This window comes from Petaurus breviceps, unplaced genomic scaffold, assembly GCF_028583685.1.
Source record: "Petaurus breviceps papuanus isolate PSGF00001 unplaced genomic scaffold, PetGlider_PUasm1.0 220, whole genome shotgun sequence".
NCBI classification, from domain to species: Eukaryota; Metazoa; Chordata; class Mammalia; order Diprotodontia; family Petauridae; genus Petaurus; species Petaurus breviceps.
In genome coordinates this window covers 10,433,033-10,456,139 of record NW_027185876.1, presented here as the reverse complement: position 1 = coordinate 10,456,139, position 23,107 = coordinate 10,433,033, and positions in this window count along the sequence as shown.

Genomic DNA, 23,107 nt, shown 5'->3' with positions numbered 1-23,107 from the left:
CAAGAAGGAGCACCTGTTAGCATGGAGAGTCAGCCTATGTAGAGGTGTTGAGAAAAGAGATGGAAGGTCTGGAATGTCTTATTCAAGGCACAGCAGTTTTATCCATTTGGTTGGAGCATAAGAGAAATAAGGGAGACAAATGAGGAAAAAGAAGCAGTAGCTGAATGAAGAACGGCTTTCAAGGCCAAATAGAGGAGTTTGTATTTGATGCTGGAGGCCCCAGGAAACCACAGAAGCAGTTTGAGCAGGGAAATGGTGTGGCCATAGTTGTACTCTAGGAATATCATTGTCAGTTGTGTGGATGGAATTAATGGGAGAAGGGGAGGAACTCAATGCAAGCAGACTCTTTAGGACAAGGCAGAGATGAAGAAAGGCCTGAGCTAGGTTTGTGGTTATGGTGGGAGAGGAGAGGATGGATGAAAGGGAGAGAGACTGGGGAGGTAGACTTGCTAAGACTTGGCAACTGATGACAGAAGGGATGAGAATAACTAAGGTTGTGAATCTTGGTGAGTGTGTGTGTGTGGGGGGGGGTTTGACTGAAATAGGAGAGTAAGGAAGGAGGGTATGAGTTAGATTAGCAGATCATCTAGTAAAACCCCAAGCTCAGAAAGATGGGTTTGGCCACCTCTCACGGAGTGACTTGACCAAGGTCAAGTAGTGTTGCCAGGCCATGAGCTTTGGTCCTTTGATATGCTATATGCAGCTCTTTTCCCATTCACAGCATGCCACTTCTTAGACAGACTTCATCAGTGTAGTTTTAGACAAATGATGTAACTTTAGATTTCCTAACCTAATGTAATTCCCATTTGTATACATTTCACAAGGGTTGGTTTTATTTAATAATAAAAAGTCACATACAATTAGCATTTTTCTTAGTCAGAATGAGTTTGTTGTTACTTAAAATAACTCTGACTCAAGTCTATTAAAAAAAAAAAAGAGTAGAAAAAACACTAGACATGGAGTCTGCAGACTGGAGTTCTAGGATTGCATTGGCCACTGATTTGTTGTGAAACCTCGGATAAGAGATAAGTCACTTACCTTCTCCAGGTCTCAGTTTTCTCATCTGGAAGAATGGAAATAACAATATATGCCCTGGCTAACTTAGGGGAGTATAGAGGCTTAAATGATATGATGCATAGTACCTGGAATATAGTAGGTACTTAAGAAATATTGATTGATTCGATGACTGCACTTAAAAGTCTTCTAGATGTGAGGATTAGTCTACAAAATGGAATTTGCATCAAAGCTCTCACAAAATGCTCAGCAATTGCCTTAAGATTTCTTTACCTAATCTGAGGTTTTCTTATGACCCCATCAGTATTCTGCCACCTTGACATGGATAAATTTTATTTCAATAGCATCCACTTCCTTGAGTTGATCACAAGCATGCATAAAGTTAAAATCCAGCATGTAGGTTGATGGGATTAGCCATGCAAGTTTGCACGGGCCCACAGGCTTGAAGAAGTCAGGCTAAGAGGCAAAGCAGTTGAATAAAAATAGAGAACACCCCATTCCTCCTCCCATTGCCATCAATGTCTTTCTTTAGGATTCAGAGCCTCTCTGCCATCAAATAAATTATCACTTTGACTCAAGGAAGAATCTTAGTGTAAGAAGCCACTGTGAAGTTGGAGAAGTTATAAATTCTTTGAATCTTTTTCTAGGACTGAATTCCATATCCATCCTTAATTTCCCTCAGTAGCTCAGGGACTTTTTATACCACCAACAAATATTTACTGAGTGACACAGTTTCACATAAGTAAACTTGGCTTAGAGTGGCTGAAGTTTACCCCCTACAGAGAAGACGTAGGCTGAGGACCACAAATGGAAGCAAAGGGGAGGAGCTCAAACCCTGGAAAACATCTGGCCTCCTAATATTCCAGAGAAGCAATTCTTCCCCTTCCCTTTCTGGTAAATTTCAGTAGTTGAACTAGATGGAAGCTCACATCTGGCTTCAATAAATCTAAGTGGCAGAATGGAATGGAGTCATTGATGAATTTCCAGAGGCTCTCTCACAGCCTGAAAGTTAAGATGGGTCTTGGTGGTATGCAGTCATTCTCCAAAGCCAAGAAGGCTTGTTTTATCTACATAGCACAATGTTTTAATTTGCAAACAATATGCCTCTAGGAATATCTTTCCTTTTTCTTTTTCTTTTTTTTTTTCTTCTGCTCCCTTTGAAATAATGAGAGATCCTTGGCATGGGTCCCTATTTCTTCTCAGAGGCCCAATTGATGTTGGCCCTATTCCTTCCAAAACAAACTTTCCATCCACCTCTGTGACAATTTTTTTGCCTTGGAATTCCATATCGATGCCTCCTTTTTCTCAACTACCAAAACGTAGCTGAATCCTGTTTGTCATTCCAGTAGCTAGAGTGCCTTTGCTTGGTTTTCTCATTAAGAAGTGCAATATTTTCTCCAAAATTTTCATATTAATCATGTCACTATGCATGAAATTTACAAACAATCTTAACTCTACTCTTGTTTAGAACAGCCAGACTTTGAACCAGAACCTCTCTGGAATTCTTGCTGTTAGGGGAAAATGTATCAAAAAGATAGTAATTTAGCACCATGCGCCTTATAATTAGCTTAATCGTTGTCAGCATGTAGCTATAAACCAAATACCAATTAGTCTTATTTGTATAACCACAGTGCTTTTCTAGTTGTCTTTGAGCTGAAGTTTCTTATTTGAGTAACTTAGAGGCCCCAGCACACAACGGGAAACATGGCTTTTTCATACATTTTTAAATGTGTGAATGAACTGCATATTAAGTTTGGTTATGCAAATGAGTTGAGTTGATATGGTCTTATTAGCAAAAGACAGGTTTTGTAACACTTAAAAATTCAACAAATGCAGGGAAGCATTCTCTGAAATACTTCTGTAGCCTGTGAATGGGGAGTGGATTATAGGAGATTCTCTTTATTGTTTAATATCCACTAGATATTCTTAGCATTAATGGTTTTTTTCCCCTTTTCTGAAGAAAATTTCACCATGGCATTACCCTACTTAATGAAGTTCAATGGCTCCATAATACTTATAGGAAAAAAATATAAATTATACTACTTGTCTTTTTCCCTTGAGGCAATTGGGGTTAACTGACTTACCTAGGTTCACAAGCTAGTAAATGTCTGAGGCCAGAATGGAACGAAGGTCCTCCTGACTCCAGGGCTAGAACTCTATCCACTGTGCCACATAGCTGCCCCTTTATACCCTGTATTTTTGAAGTCTTTCACAGTCTACTTCTAGAATACCTTTCAGGACTTACTGTGCATTACTTTTCTTTACACTTCCATGTTCTAGTCAGACCTCCCTCTTTGCTATTTATGCCCTGAACTTGGTACATCTTCCACCTCTGGGTTTTTGCCTAGGCTATTCTCCATGCCCAGAGTAAACTCCCTTCTCACTTCTACCTCTTATAATCTCATTTGCTTCCAGTCTGAGCTTATTTGCTGTCTTCTATACAAAGCCCTTCCTGATCACCTTAGTTAGCAGGCAATGCTTACCCTTTTCAAATGATCATATAGATACTAGTCAATTGACATGTTATTATATCTAGTAGGATGCAAGCTCAGGAAGGGCACATATTTTTTTTCCTTTATATAAGTTCCTAATTCTTATTACAGTGCTTTTATCTTTAGTAGGTTCTTAATACATGTTTGTTGCATTGGATTGGAATGTAATAGAAGCAATACACTAAGAGAAAAAGATATCAAAAGTCAAATTTACCTCTTTGCAATAACTACCAGTTACTCCTATTATCCAGGACTAGATTTTCTCCTAATCCCCTGATTCTCATCTCCAACTTTCTAATGGACATCTTGGAATAGATGTTCCACAGACATTTCAAACTCAGGATATTCAACACTGAACCCATTTCCCCCCAAATCCTGCCTAACTTCCTAACAACTTTAAATAATGTCTCAAAATGAATTCTGGAGAGGCAGAACCCATAAAAGGATGGGGTGAAAATATTTTCCAGCCCAAGACAACATAGGTTGGCAGAAAAGGTCTGTTGCACTGGGGCAATGCTCAGTCTAGTATAGGCTGTACCACTACAGGCTTTGCCCAACAAACTAGCAACAGCTTGGGATGGTGTGGGGGGCTGAGTATAAGAAGACAGCAGCAGCTTTTGGAGGACTTAGCTCACAGATGATAAAGGGTTAGAAAACTGGTCAGAATGACATTACAGTGGTACCCCTGCTGGCACTGGGTACAGGATTCTGTTGCACTGCCCAAATGCAGATCTGGGTTACAATCCTAGGTAGTAGTCCTGGGTGAGGAAGGACACCAGCACACCAGAGCTTGAAGCTGCACGGTAGCAAAGACCCTGGTCACATTTCCAGGGTGGAAAAGTATGCTTGTGGTTCCTCACAGACCAGATCACAGGCCAGGAGAGCATTAACCACATCTCTCCTTAGATAATACCACCTTGAAAAACTGAAAACTTATAGACCCCCAAAGCTAGGTCTGAAAATAGCTACCAAAAATTCCCTCCCCAAAACCTGAAGCTTTAGTCAGTGCCCCCTCTACTCCCAGAACAGACCAAACTCTAAAACAAAGTTAAAATTCAAGAAATAGGCCAGAAAAGTGAACAAACAGCAGAACAAGGACTTAAACATTAAGAAGTTACTATGGTGGGGCAGCTAGGTGGCACAGAGAATTACAGCACTGGCCCTGGAGTCAGGAGGACCTGAGTTCAAATCCGCCCTCAGACACTTAACACAAAAACTAGCTGTGTGACCTTGGGCAAGTCACTTAACCCCAATTGCCCTCCAAAAAGGAAAATAATAAAAAAAATTTAAATTTCTGGATCTTTAAAAAAAAGTTACCATGGTGACAGGGAAGATCAAAACACAAATTCAGAAGAAGACAACAAAGTCAAAACTGCTACATACAAAGCCTCAAAGAAAAAAAAATGTGAATTGGTTTCAGACCCAAAAAGAATTCCTGTAAGAACTCAAAAAGAATTGTTAAAAAATCTAATAAGAAAAGTTGAGGGAAAACTGGGGAAAGAAATGAGAGTGATGCAAAAAAAAAATCATGAGAAAAGAGTCAATAGTTTAGTAAAGGACTCACCAAAAAATACTAAAGAAAATAATGCCTTAAAAGCATAATAGCCCAAATGGTAAAAGAGGCACAAAAATTAACCGAAGAGAACTACTTAAAAAACAAAAATGGCAAAGAGGTGCAAAAGTTCATTGAAGCATATAATTCCTTAAAAATTAGAATTGGACAAGTGGAAGCTAATGACTCCATGAGACATTAAAAACAATAATCAAACAAAATCAAAAGAATAAAAAGAAAGTAGAAAATATGCAATATCTCAGTGGAAAAATAACTGTCCTGGAAAGCAGATTGAAAAAAATCATTTAAGGATTATTGGACTGCCTGAAAGCCATGATAAAAAAAAAGAGCCTAAACATCATGTTTCAAGAAATTATAAAGGAAAAATGCCCCAATATCTTATCTTTATCCAGAGGGTAAAATATAAATTGAAATAATTCACTGATCACCTCCTAAAAGCTGTATCAAAATGAAAACTCCCATTTATATTATAGACAAAGTTTAGAGTTCCCAGGTCAAGGAGAAAATGTTGCAAGCAGCCAGAAAGAAACAATCCAAGTATCATGGAGCCACAGTTAGGATAACACAAGATTTAGTAACTTCTACATTAAAATATCTGAGGGCTTGGAATTTGATATTCTGGAGAGCAAAGGAACTAGGATTACAGTCAAGAATTACCCAGAAAAATTGAGTAGAAGCCTTCAGGGGGAAAATGGACATTCATTGAAATAGAGGACTTTAAGCATTCCTGATGAATACACCAGAGCTGAATAGAAAATGTGACATTTAAATATAAGACTCAAGAGAAATAAAAATAGCAAGTTTCTCTGATAAAGTTTTCATTTTTCAAATATATAGAGAACTGTGTTATTTTTTTTTAAATAAGAGTCCTCATTGATAAAATGTCAAAGGATATGAAGAGGTAGTTTTCAGAAACTATAGTTATATGAAAAAATGCTCTACATCACTATTAATTAGAGAAATGAAAATTAAAACAGCCCCACACCTATCACATTGGCTAATATAACAGAAAAGGAAAATGACAAATGTTGGAGGGAATGTGGGGAAACTGAGATACTAACGTCCTGTTGGAGTTGTGAACTGATTCGACCATTCTGGAGAACAATTTGGAAATATACGCAAAGGGCTATAAAAGTATACCATACATACCCTTTGACCCAACCAATACGACTACTAGGTATATATCCCAAAGAGATAAAAAAAAGAAAAGGACCCATATGTACAGGAATATTTATAGCAACTCTTTTTTGTGGTGGCAAAGAATTGGAAATTGAAGGGATGACCATCAGTTGGGGATGACTGAACAAGTTGTGGTACATGATTGTGATGCATGCTATTGAACCATAAGAAATGACTAGCAGGGTGCTCCCAGAAAAAAAAAAAAAAACAAACCTGGAAATGAACTGATGTAAAGTGAAGTGAGCAGAACTGGGAGAACATTGTATACAGTAACAACAATATTATACCATGATCATCTGTGAATGCCTTAGCTATTCCCAGCAAAACAATCATCTAAGACAATTCCAAAGGATTTATCATGATAAATTCTATCCATCCTCAGAGTAAGAAATGATGGATTCTGAATACAGATTGAAGAATACTTTTTTTTTTTACTTTTTCTTGTGTTTTTTTTGTCAGTGTTTTCTTTCACGACATGACTACTACAGAAATATGTTTTGCACAACTACACGTATATAGCATATATCAAATTGCTTGTCTTCTCAGTGAGAGAGGAGGCAAGGTAGGGAGGGAGAGAATGTGGAACTCAAAATTTAAAAAAAATGTTAAAATTGTTTTTACATACAATTGGGAAAAATAAAATATTAAATAAATATTTTTTAAAAATAAATGTTTATTGACTGACTGACTCCTACTTTTGTCCTCTGAGGCCAACAAGAACAAATCTAATTATTCTTCCATATGCTAGTTCTTCATTTATTTGAAGATAGAGATCAAGTTCCTCCTGAGTCTTCTCATCTTTGGGCTAAATATCCCAGTGCCTTCAATTAATCTAACTCTGATGCTTCATCGTAGAGTGACAGGTTCCCGAAGGCTATCAGCAATATCACCAACAATCGTTGTCAAATTGAATCGAAATATCTGAAAGAGCGCTGTACTGGAATTCAGGCACTCTGGCTTGTTTGTTTGTGTTTTCTTGTAGGAGTCCTTGTGTGAACTTGAACAAAGTGGTGGCCTCCCCTAACCTCTCAGAGCCTCAGCCTCATCATTTGTAAAGTGGAGGTTTGGGCAATATGAACTGTAATGTCCACCTCTATCATCCTCTGATTTCTTGAGGTTTTTTTCTATCCTTATGATCCACAAATATAGAATCCCAGGACTATTTTCTTCCACGTTTCCTCATTTTTGCCACCCATGGTTAGAGAATAATTAGGAAAGTTGGAGGAAAAACAGTAGTGGAAGTGAGGAATTCAGCTCCAGATCCTGGGAAATAGGCCATGAAGTAACATATGCTTTATTTTTCTCTTTTGCTTGTTCAACACATTGCTGAAAATGGCAAGAATTAATTCCTTAACTGAGATTTCTCTCTGTTCTTTTGCTGTTTCTGATATGGATGCGTAACTTGAGTGTGGTTGATTAGATGGAAAGGCTGTAGAGTTTGGGCTTAATCCAGCAGCCTAGGAGGATAGTATTCATTTAGCAGCATCCAGGGCCTGCTTCCTTGTCATTCTGCTCTGAAGCAAAGACATGGCAAATCATGATCTTGGGCAAAAATCTGCTTGTTGCCAATATATTCATGGTGGTTGGATAATGACTCTTTCCTGCTTTTGTGGAAATCCAAGGAATTCAGTTTCTTATTTAGACTATAATATTTCTGAGATCAGGAGTTGAATATGTAGAAAAGGTATTTTGGGCAAATTTCCCAACTTTCTGTAAAAGTCCAGCAAGGGTGGACTGTATAATCAGCTGCTGAAAAAAAAAAAAACAGTCACCTTCAATAATAGTCTAGCCCTATACTCTATCCATCAGCAATATTACAATGATTAGGACATCTTTTAATATACTTTTAAAGAGTGAGGGAGAAGGGGGACTAGTAATGTGGTTACCAAAAAATGAAGAAAGAAAAGAACAATAGGTTATTGAAGCATTTTTTTAAAGAGCAGAAGGGAGACTAGAAGTATACGTAGAGAAGCTGTGCAGCTTTGAAATTCATTGTATACTGAAAAGAAAATGCAAGTTGTACTCACGAAAGAGGAAGTTTTTTTCCCTTCAGACAGCCCTCTTTTTCTATTTTTGCCTTGTATATATGTATATATATATATGCACACATTTTAATTGCTTTTTAAATTCAAAATAAAAAAAATTAATAAGTTTTCATAGAATCACAACTCAAATTTCCCCTAAATGATAATGAAAATAATACATGCATATAGATATATACATATATTTACATATAATGCATGCATACATGTGTGTATATATATATACATATATGTATGCACACGGTACTCTGATTTCATAATGCTTTTTCAAACATTATCTTATTATGTATCCCCCAAAGTTATCTTAGCCAGTGTTGTTATCCCCGTCTTAGAGATAGGGCAACTGAGGCTCTGAGAGTGAAAATGACTTTGCCAAAGGTCAGACAATAAATGATTTCAGATTCATGCCTAGAACTTTGATATTCTGACCTGGCTTCTCAGGATACAGTAGGATTCATATCTGGAATGGAACATGAAGATAATTTTATATAATCCCTTCATTTTACAGATTAACAAACTGAGGCCCAGAGAGGCTAAATGTGTTACCAAGGGTTCCCTGAGTACTAAGTGGAAGAGCTGAAATTTGAATGCAGGGCATCTTTGCTCTAAATCCAGCGTATACCATATTTTATTCTCACCTGACTCCGTTTTGCTTCTAAATATTAGGGAATGATAGTAGTGCCCTTCATTCAAAGGAGTATCACTTTAAGAAGATTAAAAGGAACATGTCAGTCATACATCTTTTTCTCCATGGGGATTAGATTGGATCTGGTGTTTTGCTATATGGACCCTGTACAGAATTAGGATGGCATAGCTCTCTCCTGAAAAAAAAAATCATGACTTGTGCTTGCAAGATGGTAGAACAGATGAATTAATGCTCAGAGCTTTGGAACTTTGGCAGAATTTACCACTTAATAGCAAAGAAAGGATAGTTGACAGAAAGCTGTCCTTATATTAAGCATCCTAAGATCCCTTCTGTCAAGGAAGGTTTTTTTTTTTTTAAATTAGCCTTTTTTTTTTTTTGGTCTTAGGGTCATGAGACCTGTGTTAAAGTCCAACTCTTCAACTTACTACCTGCATGAGTTTGGTTTTTTCTTCATCCCTTTGACCTCACTTTCTTCATATTTAAAGCGTCCCATTATAAGACATTAAACACAATTTTTAAATGAGATATTACTCTTTCCTAGTTCTCTTTCCATAACCCCATATTTGCCTCCTGAAATATTTTGGCCAGAAACATGCATTTTTTTTCCCCAAAACTGCATGAAGTCACAAGTTTTACAGACTTGTGAGAATGTGACTGAAGGAGGTTTTGACTGTGTAGGAAAATAGAAAGGATTTCCTGTAAATGTTCCATATTTATACAATTAAGAGAGAAAGACTAGAGTTGACCCATGATTTCATTGACTTAGGGAAATTCTGGATGAGGAATTTTCTTCTCCCATTGCAGGTTGCCACTTCCTCTGGAAGCCAAAGTCTTAGAGAGCTGCCTAGAGGACGGAGAAGTCGTATGATTTGCCCTGGTCCATATATCCAGTTTGTGTCAGACATAAGACTTGGACCCAGGTCTTCCTCAATCTAAGGCGACCTCTCTGTCAATTATCCTTTCTTTTCTGTTGAATGGCAAATTCCAAAGCTCTGAACAATGATTTACCTGTTGTGTCATCTTGCTAGCTCAACTCATGATTTTTATTTCTAGTTCTATACAGGGTCCATGTAAGCAAAGTGCAAGAGAAAGGACTCAATCTGTATGGAGAAAATGTGCTTGATTAGCATATACCTTCTAATCCTTTTAAAATGATGCTTTTTCCAATGAACTAGAGTGTCACTAACATTCTCTAAGAAGCAATGAAGGGCTCAAGGGGAAATGTTGATGTTGCTTCAATTGGAGGTTGAGAACAGCTTCTTTAGGACACAGGGAGACAAGAGCTGCTTTGTTGTGAGAGCTCCCTTTTCACAATACCATTTGGATTTTGTTAGTCAGTGTCTACACATGGCATCTGTTTAGTCACTGGTGAACTAGGCACAACCGAGGACTGCACAAGGGACCTTACATAGTCCCAGAATGAAGGCCCTATCCGTGAGTGATGATGTGTCAAAAGTCACAAAAAACTGTGAAAATTCTACTTTTGCAGAGAGCATCGTGTGCATGGGATGGATTTGTGTGTGAAATGTATTGAATCCAGATGAGGAAGGTATTTCAGCCTCCATTCACAGAGAGCACCCGTGAGAATGTAATATTTGACTTTGAGTCTAGGGTTATTTTGCAAATAAAATGGTAATTTCTCATATAGGAAAGGAGAGACCTAAATAGGGATAATCAAACCACCTGGATAGCCCCGAACTCTCCAATTCCTACTACCACTTTAAACAAATGTGTTGTGTGTGTCTGTGTATGTGTAAAAAGAAAGGACCTAAGGGCAAAGATTTGGCAATTATTCCCGGAATTAACTTTTTAAAAATAGTGCTTTCAACTCCTAAAAGTTGCTCACTGACCTTCCCCAGTGCCACTTCGTAATTTATTGGAATGGTATTATTTCAAATAAGTGAACAACTGCTAATTGGTTTAAGTCGTGGGTCATTTAGAGAGCATCTGCTGACCGGTCATAAACTCTGTCACAGCATCACTTCACACATCTACCTTATGAGGTGTCTGTCCTGTGTAGACTGAATCACACACACACACACACACACACACACACACACACACACACACACACTAAAATGAGTGCTTTCTGGACCTGGATGAACAGGGCCAAAGGAAAAGGAAAGAACCACACAATAGGGAAGATCTCGTCTTGAAGCATGCCACCTTGAAATCAACCTCAACATACCCAAACTTTGTCTGCCATCTTGACTTTGAGAAATATGGGTTGGGAGTAGTGAGAGGAAGAGTCAACCACATCAGCATTACAAGAAATAAATCTACAGGGAAAGGTGGAGGATGGAATATTTTGAAACTTTTATTATTTTTTTTTCAAGTCAAATCCATTGGGCTAATAGGGGAGTAAGTTTTGGAATAATTTTCTGCTTCTGCTTCTCCCTGGAGCACACAGCTAGGAACTAGAAAAGTAGTAAAGGCAGACAGCGCCCAAACCATACAGGACTTTATGGATTAAAATCAATACTTGCAGGCACCTGACTTGCACTTAGGAACTAACTAGGAGCCAGTGCAAAAACACATAGGTGATTCACATTAATAAAGAAAACCCCCTAATGGAACCATGTGAAAATTAGAACAGCAAAAAACAACAATATCCTACTTGCAAACAGCCTCTTCAGATGTGAATCCCTTTATAGCAATGGTGCATTCATTCCCATTGAAACCTTGGAATAAATGAACAAGCCAGCCTCTCTTGTCTTTGCTTTTATTGATTCGTCGTGCTGTTATTGACTCAAATGGGCTTTAGATTTTACTTTTATTTGGAAATGAATGTGTTTGGGGAATTCCAGAGAGAAGAATCAGAGACATACAGAGCGGGAAGACACCTGAGAGATTGTCTAATCCAGTAGTTCTTATCCTGATGCCTGAAAAATTTTTTTGTTTTGATTTTTATAACTATTGCTATATGACTGATACCTTTTGTAATTCTATGCACTTTTTTGTATGCATTGAAAAACATGATTTTTGGGAGAATGTAGATTTCACTAGACTGCCAAAGAAGTGTACACCTGCATGTGCGCGCGCGCACACACACACACACACACACACACACACACACACATACACATTAACAACCTCTCACTGCCTCAGTTTACAGATTGGAGGACTGAGGCCCAGAGGTGTGAAATAATTTATTCAAGGTCATATGTCAATTTAGGGAAAGAGGCAAAACTAGAAAAAGAAAGAACAACTCTCCAGATTGCTAATCTAGTCCTCCTTCCACTGTGCCATTATGTTTGTGATTATTTAAGTCTTTTCATGGTTTTATTCATTAGTTCTGTCTATAGCATTGTCCTTCCAGATCTGGTGTCCCAGTTAAATGTATTTAATATGTTCTAATTATTTCAGGTTATCTGTTGATATTAAATACTATTCTATGATTTTATGATTTCTATGGATATTAAATTATAAACTTATTCACTTAAAAATATTGTCAAGAAAAAAAAATAGGGCCTTGTCATGAGTTCATTTTTTTTTCCTTTCTGGGGGGTGGGGTGGGAATGCAGGGCAATTGGGGTTAAGTGACTTGCCCAAGGTCACACAGCTAGGTTTTGTGTTAAGTGTCTGAGGCTGGATTTGAACTCGGATCTTCCTGAATCCAGGCCCAGTATTCTATTCACTGCGCCACCTAGCAGCCTCATCATGAGTTAATTTTGCCTGGAGTTGGAACAATATATCTTTCTTAAATCATCCCCTTTTCAAAAGTATATACACAGTAGCTTTATTATAAATAAAATGCTTTTTTCCAAGGCCAAGTATAGACATTTACATGGAAGGGAAATGCCTTAATATTCTTAGAAATAGAAAATTCAAAGAGGCATTGGGTATAGAAGATAGAGAACTAGCTTAGGAATCAGGAAGATGAGTTCAAACACCATCTTTAAAACACTGGCTTGGTGACCTTGGACCAGTCATTTAATCTCTTAATTAAAACTCCCAGGGTACTTACCCTCTACGAAATTGAGTTACAGAGCAAGTGATTGATCTGCATTGTTAGAAACAGGAGTATCTTAATTTTGTGAAATCAAAGGTCTAATTAAAGGAAAAAGGAGTTTGGGGCTTATTTAATATAGAAGAAGAAATGTTTATTTTATACTTAAAATGCCAGAAAAAAAAATATTTTTTTGAAGGGGAAGGGATTGGAATGGGGATAGGGACTGTTCTTTAAAAAAAATGGTAACACTGGCACTTTTATTTTTGAAAGGTAAATCTGTCTTTGATATAGGACTTGTATTAACATGTAGACATGTGGTCAGTAGAACATCAGAATTATGATTACATGCTTAATATCATGATGGAGTGAATGGTGATTTAATTGCTTTTAGTCTTTTGGGGACAACTTTAAATTCATAATTATTTCAGCAAATGAAAAAGGTGACTTTTACAAGCACACTTTTTTCCATTAACGATGACATTAAACAGCACATGTCTAAAGTGTTTCCTCCCACATTTTAAAAGATATCCAAAGGTATGCTTCTGCTTCTCAACTAAAATAATCCTTACTTGCCCTGGGGAAAAAATGGAGCTTATAGGAATAAGGTTGTGTCAATAATACTAGACTGAAAATCTTAGAAGAAGAAACAAAGTGATGTCCATGGGTTCAGAGAGTTATTAGAACAGAAAGGGAACATGGAGGAAAGTATGCAAGGTCATGTAAATTATGTGTTTTCTTATGAGCAAAGCATGCCCACCCACTGGGCCTAAAGTAACCTCCCAAGGACAAGTTTGGCTTTGTCAAGCAATTTGGTATAATAAGTACAGTCACTCAGGATAATACAGAGTGTGGAAATACTTCTGTTTTGTAGATGACCCTAGAGGGTTGGCAATGTAGAAAAATCATTGATTCCATTACAATATCAGTTAGAACTGTTGCCTTCCAGTAAGAGGTTGAGGGTGGGGGAGAGATGCCACTGCCTATTCTCAATTATAGTTAGCCTAATTCTCCAAGCAGTGTGTGTGTTTGTGTGTGTGTGTGTTTCATTCTCTCTTTTCTTCAGGCAGGAACAGAGAGAGTATCTTAAATCAGTTAATGTTGCTTTATGCCTCCAAAATATTTGGAGAAAGAGAAGATTGAAAGTCAATTTTCAGTTATCTCTCTATCCTCTTACCACAGAAAACAGAGAATCTGTATTTTATTTCCTTGAGTTTACATGAGCCACTCTTAGCTATGAATGTTTGAATTACATTGTTTTTTTTTTCACTCTAAAAATTTTAGGCAAATTTCTCTTCTGAAGGCAGCATAGTAAAGTGGGACAAAGTGAGAATGTGGTGTCAAGGAAGACAGGTTCAGATTCTGCATTTGACACTTACTGGTAGTATGACTATGAGCAAGTCACTGGACTCTTCTGAACTTTAATTTTCTCAGCTGAGACCTATATCACAGGGGTACTGTGATGGCTCAAGTGAATTAATATATGTAATTATTTTCTCAATTTTAAGTGCTATGTAAATGTCATCTATTCTTAATGAAAGAAGTGTGGTGTGATGTACAGAAGGTTAGCCTTGAATTCAGGAAGGAATCTTGCCTCGGATACATACTAGCTATGTGACCATAGCCAAGTTACTGGAAGGGGGGGAAAAAGGAAGCAAGGAAGAGGGGAAGGAGGGAGGAAGGAAAGGAGGAAAGGAAGAAGCATTTATTAAGTGACTACTATGTGCTAGGAACTAGGCAAAGAGCTTTACACATATCTTTTCATTTTATCGTTACAAAAGAGGTAGGCGCTGTTATTATCCCTATTTTACAATTGAGGAAGATTAGGAAGAAGTAATTCCTTCTTGATCTCTCCATAGTGTTTAACACTGTTGATCAACCTCTTCCATTTGATAGTCTCTTCTCCATAGGTTTCGAGGACACTACTTGTAATGGCAAGCAAAGAAGTACTTAGCACCTTGTTTCAGTTGAGCCTTGCTCATGATTATATCAGGTCTTTGTGAAGAAACAGAACTTGTGAAACCCACAGTGGGAGGAACTTGCTGATGCAGCAGGAAGGGGCAGAACAGGGAGGAGCTAATGACCATATGTAAGGAGAAGCCCAAGCTGTGAGAGAGCAGAGGTTGGTAGGAAGCAGGGTTGTGGTTCCAGAACTTTGTCTGTGTTGACGTTACTTTGTCAGATATGTCTGCTGATAGAGGACATTGCTGTTGTTACAGAAGCCCTGGGATCTTACTGCTGGTTCAGAAGCCCTGAAAGATAATTTTCTTGTTGGTGGTTTATAGAAGTCCTGAAGGAGGGTTTTACTGATATTTTCAGAAGTCCTGGGACTTTACTGATGATTTGTCTTGATTTCTCGGACAGAGACCCTATGTTTGTGTTGATTGCGCAGGCAGAAAGTGAATTAATGATAGTGACAGCAATGTTTGTGAATATTGTTGTAACTCTGCTAAACTTGATGTGTATAGATATTGTTTTGGCTCTGTTAAGTTTTGTCTTCCTGGAAACAGAAACTGAGAAGAAATTGAGGTGGACTGGACACTGAGAGCTTCAATATGGAACTGGATGAAGAGCTGGACAGGAGTTGGATGGAGAACTGAAAGCTGCCTACCTTTGAATCTGGGTGACAGTTGGGTAAATTCAGGCAAAAGCTGGAACAGTGGAAGAGGAACCATGGAATCTGAGAGCCAGCCTCAAGTCAAGATGGAAAGATCTCATGTTGGGTACTGAGAAGATCATGATTTACTGTGGTCCAGGGGTGGGAGAACTTTGTACTCTGTACCTTGTACCTCTTAAAGATGATTGAATTAAGTGGAAACTAATCTCCAATCAAGAAGAAAGAAGATTTTTTGACTTGAGAGATTAAGACAATGTGACTTAGGGGTGGAAAACTTTGACCTTTGTACTTTGTGTCCCTTAAGGAGGCTTGCTGCTTAAGGATGATTGAGTTAAGGACTTAGTGAATGATATCTTTTGTTTAAAACTATGTGGCCACTTTAGTGATAAGTTGTTATATTATAATAGTGTGAATGCCGTACTTTGGTTTCTATGAATTTTTTGCTTTAGTTTACTGCTGAATAGAGTGTTCACTATACTACGTGATCAGAACCTTTAAGCTCTTCACAGCAGGAGTCCTCTGGAAAACTGCCTGTGCTTGGCTTTACACTACACTCTCCTGATTCTCCCTTATCAGTGTGTCTGTTCTGTCTCAGTCTCCTTTGCTGGATCCTCATTCAGGTTCATACATACCCATAGGGTTTGGGTGTCCCATAGAGCTCTGTCCTGGACCCTCTTCTCTTTTTCCTCTCTCCTTCACTTGATGATCTCATCAGCTCCCATTAATTTAATTATCTGTAAGCTGATGAGTTGCAGTAATACCTATCTTGCCCTCACCTCTCTGCTGACATCATTTCATATCACCAATTATTTTTCTATCTCAAACTAGTGTCCAGTAGACATCTTAAACCCAACATACCTAAAACTAAACTCATTTCCTCCCTTCTTCCAAATTGTCTATTATTGTCAACAGCACCACCATCCTTCCAGTCCTTAAGACTCACAATGTAGGCATCATCCTCAGCTTCTCACTGTCTCTCATTTCCCCATATCGGATCTGTTTCCAGCGTTTGTCAATTTCACCTTTGTAACATGCTCACATATGTCCACTTCTCTCCTCTGACACTGGCACCACTGTGGCATAGACCCTCATCACTTCATGAGAGGACTGTTACAGTAGCCAGTTCTTCAGTCCCCCTGCCACAAGTACCTCCCCACTCCAGTTCACCCTCCATTCAGCAGCCAAAGTCATTTTCCTGAACTGCTGGTCTGCCTATATCACCCCCATACACAGTAAATTCAAGTGACTCCCTATAGACTCTAGGTTCAAATATAAAGTCCTCTGGCATTATAGACTTTCATAACCTAGTTGTCTCTCACTCACCATACCAGTCTTATAACTTAGTTCCAACATATAGTCTTCGATCCAGTGACACTAGCCTCCTTGCTGTTGTACTAACAAGACATTCCATCTTGGCTCCAGGCATTTTTTCTGGCTGTTTCCCATGTCTGAAATGTTCACTTTCCTCATCTTTGCCTTCTGGCACCATGGCTTCCTTTTAGTCCCAGTTTAAATCCCACATTCTACAGAAAGACTTTCCCAATCCCTCTTAATTCTAGTTTCTTCCCTCTGTCATTTTCTGTTTCTCTCATATAGAGTTGGTTTGCACATATTTGTTGTCTTCCCTATTGGATTGTGAACAGGAACTGTCTTTTCCCTTTCTTTGTATCCCAGTGCTAAGTACAGTACCTGACATATAGTGGGTGCTTCATTAAATGCTTACTGACTGACTTGACCAAGGTCACATAGGTAGTAAATATCTGAGGATGACAATGATTAAATAATAAATATGAACCAAATTTTGCAATTCTTTGTCTCAGCCTGTTTTCTTCTTTGCAAAATGGGGATAATAATATCACCTTTTTTGCTGTTTTAAAAGCACAGAGTCACAAAATCTTAATATAGTTTTAAGCAATTAAAGATTACTATCTGCAATATGTAGGTAATTAAATTTGCTTGAATTACAATAATTTGATCATTTTGAGGGACAAGTTGTAGTGATCATTTGGCTGAATACAGTCAATACTATTATTCTGATTTTTATGCTAACTGCACTAAGACATGTGGGACATTGTGTGCTCATATGTCCATATGTATGCATATATTTGTATGTGTGTTTATATGACATATGCATATGTATATATATATGTGCATGTATATATATGGGGGGGATAGGTGTGTATAATATGTTCATTTGTTTTGTTTGTTTTAACATCATCTACAATTCTTGGTGTCTCCTTTTCCCCACTGCCCTATCAGAAAGCCATCCCATATATAAAGAAAAAAAATCAATTCAGCAAAAACAACCAATACATTTTATGCCACGTTTCACACCCATAATCTCTGCAGAGAAAGTGAAGTGTTGTTTTCTCATATCACTTTTCAAAAAGGAGCCTTGGTTGTTAGTAATACAGCATTCAGTTCTACTTGTTCTGCTGCTGTTTTTGTTTCCATTTATATTATTGTAATCATATTGTTAGCACGGTTCTGAAGAGTTCACTTCTTCTTGGTTTATATAATTCTTTTCATACGTCTTTATTATTCATTATTTTCGTCATTTCTTAAGATATAGTAGTAGTCCATTGCTTTTATTGTCAATGATTGTCGGGCCCTTCTTCAACCAATGGCTATCTATTTTGTTTCTATTTCTTTGTGACTACAGAAAGCAGGGTCAGCTTTAGCATGACCTGTCATTTTATTTTTAAGACCATTTATAAAACAATATTAAAATGAAATAACTGACCAAGAGTATTTCATCAAAGCAGGCCTTCACGAGTGTGCCTTAAAGACTCCTTCAGAAGACTTTGAATGTCTGTCTCTCAGCTTACTGCAGTTCTACTTTAAAAAAAAAAAAAGGAAGAAGAAAAGAATCCTGAGAAATGACTAGCATGTACGGAGAGTGAGACCTTTGCTGCAAATGTATTAATAAATATGACATTTGTCCAATTTCTTTGCAAGAGGTCAATGGAATTTAACAAACAAGGCACCACCAGATTTTTTGTTACTCGTAATTACACAAATGGGAAATCTTTCATTGGAAGAGGTCATGTTCCACTTTGGTTCTCTGGCTTCTTAGATTCATTTAAAAATGTTGAAAAAAAGGCAAGCTTTCCTCTACTTAAATCAAAGTTATTGTAGCATTAGAGTCAGACACAGCCTGTGATAGCTGTGTTATCTGGAATCTAGCTGTGGTATACAAGGCTTTTTGCTGGATAGAACTTAGGTTACCCTTAAAGCAAATTTCCATATGTTAAGGCTTCCTTTTATCATTGATTTTCATGAAAATACCAGAGATGTTTGGCCCTAAGACATCATAAGTATAATAAAGGAAAGAAGTCTAACTTCTGCCTTCACCCAAAAGACCACTGAAGCGCTTATGGGCTCACAAAATCCTGCTGCTTGGAAAGGATGTTTCTGTCAACCAGGCTGGTGTAGAGATCCCTGAAAAGGTTGTGCATGCAAATATAAATGTAAATTTACTCCAGCAAGAAGAGGGCTTTATATGTCTCTTACCCTCAGTTTGCTGAACTATAAAATGGGGATACTAGTTGTAGTGAGACCTTGCTTGCACTTCACAGACTTTTAAGGACTTTATGAACGTTTGCTAGTCTTAGCTTTATTATCTCAGCTATTACTACTGCTGTTATCTTTGTGAGATTAGAAGTCTACAAATTTGTAAACTCTTGGAGAAAAGTTGTTTGATATTTCAGTAAATTTCTTGAGGGCAAGGATAATTAAATTCTTTTCCTCTCTCTCTAAGAGATATGGTGATGGGTTTAGGCTCTGGGAACCCCCTTGAACTCTCCTGAATTTTCCTACTTAATCTATTTCTTTTGTGCCCAGATCTGATACCCTTAACCTAGCCAAGCCCTCCATTGTCTGTTACCTCCAGATTGCCTCAGGCTGCTTCCCACCCTTGATCCTATTAAAATCCCAGTCCTTTGGTTTCTGGAAATCAGACCTCTGGACACCCCAGTCTCATCAAGATCCTCCCTAAACCCCTCCTCTAGTCACTCCAGATTACTAGACCACCCCTAAATCCCTCCCACAGTCTTTCTGTGGATAAAATCCATCTTGCCTCCATTAAGGTAGTCAGATTCAATCTAGTTCAGATTCTATCTAGCTGAGTGAGATTCATTCTGGCCCACTTGTCAATACAAGAGGCACAATGCTTAGGCTCCTTAAGAGTCTACCTAATATGGTGAATCTTTAATAAATTTTGCTTTTCTTTGGCTGAGAGAAGGCTTGAGTCGAATTCATCCAGCAGGACCCAGTGTGTCAGTATTTTGGGGTCCTGAGCACCCCTAAATCGGAACTTCAACATAGGTACAATGAATAGAGGACTAACCTTAGTCAGGAATGTTTAAGTTCTACTTCTGTTATGTAGGTGCTATGGGACAGTCAGCAAATTACTTGACCCCTTGATGCCATGGCAACTCTTTAAACACCATAAATTAGTTACATCTGGATTGATGGAGAAGTCAAATTAACCTTCTTCCTGTTCCTGGAACATGGTGTTTTTTGGTATTTTTGCACTAGCCATCCCCTCATCATTGGATTGCATTCCATCCTCATGACTGACTTTCAGAAGTCCCAATTTCTTTCAAGGCTTAGATTAAACATCACCTTTTCCATGAATCTTTCCCGATGAATCCCAGGGAGGTAGTGCCTTCTCTACAAATTCATCATGCCTTTATTTTGTATATACATGATATGTGTATATTGTCTGTATTCCTAGAACCTAAACTTCTTGAGGCCAAGGACTGTCTCACTTTTGTCTTTATAGCTACAACTTAAGCTTATTATGTTCAAAACTTAACTCATTATTTCCCCTCTACTTCCCTACCTCTAAACTTTGCTATAATTGTCCATGGTGCCACCCTCCTAGTCACCCAGGTTTAGAACTGAGGTGGCATTCCTGCCTCCTCAATTTCATCTCCCATATCCAATCAATTACCAAATCCTGTCATTTCTATTTTCATAAGATCTCTCACATAGTAGGCCAACCCCTTCCTCTCCTCTGATGCTGCCATCATCCTGGCATCACTCAGGCCTCAGCAGTGGCCTGCAGTTGGTCTGCTTGCCTCTGACCTCTCCCCACTATAGTCCATTCTTCACTTAGCTGCCAGATTGAACTTCCTTAAATCCAAGTCTAACTATGTGACTCCCTAATCAACAAACTCTAATAGTTCCCTGTTACCTCCAGGATCAAATATAAAATCTTCTATTTGGCTTTTTAAGGCTTTTTACAGCTTGTTCACTTCCTTATTTGTGAGTCCTCCCATACCTTACTCTCCATCACATATTCTCTGCTCCTTGGACAAGATGCTCAATGATCCTGACTGTATTTTCATTGACTATATATACCCTATGCTTGGAAATCTCATCATCTTCTTTTCCTCCTGACTTCTTTCAAGTCTCCACTAAATTCCCATCTTCTACAGGAAGCCTTTCCTGATTCCCTCTAGCACTATGCTTTCCCTCTGTTGATTTTTTTTGAATTTTCTTAATAATATATATAATTATATATATATATATATATATATATATAATTGTCAACATTAGCACGTTATTATTGGTTAGTTGGTTGGTGGTTGTTTTCCTTTTTTCCTCATCAAGCCGAAATTTTGTTCCTTGCAATTTCCATGCATTGTCTCTCTTCTAATGACAAGAAAGAACAGTATAACCATCCCTCTTACATATGACAGCCCTTCAAAGGCCTCAGAACAACCATTACCTCTTCCTTCCTGCCCTTTCTCCCAGTGAGACATTCCCATTTCCTTCAACCAGTCATTAGATGGTATGACCTTGACATTTATCGTCTTAGATGCCCATCTTTACTCCAGCTTTAGGAAAGGCAATGTCTGTCCTAAAATGTGGAAGCCCAAACTGAAAAAGATGCTCAAGATATAGTCTGCCCAGAGCCAAGTCAAAAAAGTTTTATAAACTTCCCATTTGACCACTATTTCTTAAAAGATGTTGCCAAAAATTACATTATTATCTCTACCTAGCTCTTTATTGGCTTATTGTGAGTTAGCAAATCACTAAAATCACCAGATCACAGGATCATAGGTTTTGATTAAAAAGGGATAGAGATCATAGAATTTAACCCTTTCATTGCTCATAGAAGGAAAGTGAGGCTCTCAATATTTGTGATTGCCCCAAGGTAACACAGGTAATGGGAGGTAGGTTGGTGATCTTATTACAATTCAGTGCTCTCCTCTAGATTTTACTTTTGAAGTTTAATTTTGATCCTCAGTCAATTTATCCCTATTAAATATCATATAATTAGGCTTAGTCCAAATAATCTAACCTAATGATTTCTGGAATTCTATTTTGCCATCCTTCTCTTTAATTGTGGGATCTTTCAAATCTGCTAAATATAATATACATTAATTTAATAAAGTCATTGAAAAAATCATTAAATAGCCTGAGGTCAAAGGCAAGTATCTGGGATACCTTAGTGGACACCATCAACTACTTATGTATAGACCAGGACCTAAGATGAATTTTACATATTTAACTAAAAGTTTAAATAAAAAAAAAACTTTAAATACAACATTGAATTTTAATTTAATTTTTCCTCCTTTTAATCTTCCTTTTGTGTGTTATGTTCCCCCATTAGATTTTAAACCCTTTAAAGACAGTGATTATTTTTCTTTTTTTTTAAATTTGTATATCTGTAAATTTAAATATCTGTATATTTGTATAAATATAATATTTTATTTGCATTGTATTTTATTTATATATCCCAAGTGCTAAGCACAGTCCTGGCATCAAGTAGACAGTTAATAAATGTTTTTTTTTTGATCGGTTGATGGCTTTAAATTAAGTTGAACTTTAAATAAATAGAATTTCATTTGAATTTAAATTAAAATTTATTTTTAAATGTAAAAAAAATTCTTAGATCATAGGTCATATGAAACCAAGCAGCAGTCCAGATTTGGCCCAAGGGGCAAACTTTGCTGACCCCTAAATTCTAGGCCATAAAAATAGCACAAGAAACTCTGTCAAATGCCTTACTACTTTTTATCAGTTTATGCCCTTAGATTCTTAGCCTAAAACTGAATGTGATACTCCAGATACTTGCTGTTCCCCTATTCAATAGGAGTCTCCATCAAAAATTCCTCATTCAAACAAAGTAGATATTCAGACCCAGACAGTAGGTCAAGAGAATTAAAAAAAAATGAAATCAATCTCAACCCTTGAGTTTATGTTCTAGTGAAGGGAGAAAGAATAGATTATACAAATAAATGAATGGAAAATATATACAAAGTCATTTCAGATAGACCTGAGACTGATAGTATTAAAACCTGGGATGATCAGAAAAATCCTTTTTATAAGAGGTGGCCCTTGAGCTCAGTCTAGAATAGAGCTAGGGGTGGAGGTGAGGCAGGAAGTAAAAATTTGTCTAACCATTCATTGAGCATTTCATTATTCTCATTTTCCCCCTTCTGTGAAGAATTGAGTGGGATTATTCATATGATCACAGATTTAGAAATGAAAGAGACCTCAGAGGTCTTCTAGTGCTAAACTTTCATATAATAGATGTGGAAACTAAGACTCAGACAATTTGTTGCCTAAGGTCATATTGT